Raw genomic sequence first — 1571 nt, forward strand, 5'->3', positions numbered from 1 at the left:
GTGGCTGGTGAGTTTGAACCACTGACCTTATGGTTCAACCCAACCTTGAGGTCCAGTGCTTACCCTATAGTTCCACACTAGGGCTACAAAAGTAGAATGTTGTTGTTGTTCTGAAGTGTCGTCGAGTCAGTTCCAATCCATATCAACCCTGTATAGGGTTTTCAAGGAGCAGCTGTTGAGCTTGAACCACTGACCTTGTAATTTAAATGGCTTTGCAGTCTGGCACATTGACCCACAGCACCACACCAGCACTCCTTACAATGAGAATAGCAGGCTACAAAACAAAACAAAGTTAGAGATTACCAGGGGTAGGAGGGGAGGAAGAGAATTCACTGGTTAGGGGGCAGATACATTTTCACTTGTGTGACTGGCAAGGCAATATACAAGAAGAGGGGTTTTGACAGAAGAATGATAAAGAGAGTGCTTATCCTACATTAATAATAGTATCACAACAAGGTGAATACACAAGTAGGTATGCAAAGGCTAAAGGGGATAGAGGTGGTGGTGGTGTGCCATGGAGTTAGTTCCTATTCATAGCGACCTTCCATAGGGTTTCCGAGGCTGTAAATCTTTATGGGAGCAGAAAGCCTTCTCATTTTCCTGTAGAACGGCTGGTAGTTTGGAACTGCTGACCTTGAGGGTAACAGCCTGACTCGTAACCACTGCACTACTATTAAAGGGGATAGAGGTAAATGATATTACATACACAACTTTGGAACAATACTATTTGAGGGTAGATACATGAACAGATGCATAGGCTGAATAGGTTTGGGAGGAACAGTGTGAGTATACCACAAATATCTAAGTTTGAAAGATGATATTTGTACATGGGTACTTAACCTCTGCTGCAAACATAGCTGTGAATGTAGTGGAGCATATAGTGGGCAAAATTATGACGACTTCTAGATACAATTAAACATCTTTTAAGACAATGATTTGTTAGGCCTGGGGACTCAGGACCATAATCTCAGGGGACACCATGATAAATTGGCACCAAGACAATGGTCTACATCCTACTTTGATGAGTACCATCTGGGATCTTAAAGCTCATAAGCAGCAATTTTAGGTGAAACTGTTGATCTCTATGTGTGGAATAAAGAAAAGTAATAAGAATTGAAGATGCTTGTAATTAATAAATCCAGTGGACTAATGTAACATGTGAACACCAGTCTCTGAGACCAGAAGAACTAGAACTAGATGGTATCCAGCTACCAGTACCAACTGGTCTGAAAGGTATCACATTATAAATTCCCAGATGGAGTGGGTGAATATGTAGACCAAAGCTCAAAATCAAAAATATATTGCATTAGGCAAATCTGCTGCACAAGACCTTTTTAAAGTGTTGAAAGCCAAAGATGTCATTTTGATGAATAAGGTGCACCTGACCCAAGCCAGAGCATTTACAATAACCTAATATGTATGCGAAAGCTGGACAGTGAATAAAGAAGATGGTAGAAGAATTGATACTTTTGAGTTAGGGTGTTGGAGAAAAATATTGAAAGTGCCATGATCTGCCAAAAGAACCAACAGATCCATATTGGAAGAAGTACAGCCAGAGTGCTCCTTAGAGG

General features: G+C 40.8%; 1 protein-coding gene across 1 annotated transcript in view; it reads left to right on the top strand.

The window, feature by feature from the left end:
* The window catches only part of KCNT2 (potassium channel, subfamily T, member 2), a 728083-nt gene that overhangs the window by 390624 nt on the left and 335888 nt on the right, over window positions 1-1571 (top strand). The gene's annotated exons all lie outside the window — the stretch shown is intronic.

This window comes from Chrysochloris asiatica, unplaced genomic scaffold, assembly GCF_000296735.1.
Source record: "Chrysochloris asiatica unplaced genomic scaffold, ChrAsi1.0 scaffold00009, whole genome shotgun sequence".
Taxonomy (NCBI): domain Eukaryota; kingdom Metazoa; phylum Chordata; class Mammalia; order Afrosoricida; family Chrysochloridae; genus Chrysochloris; species Chrysochloris asiatica.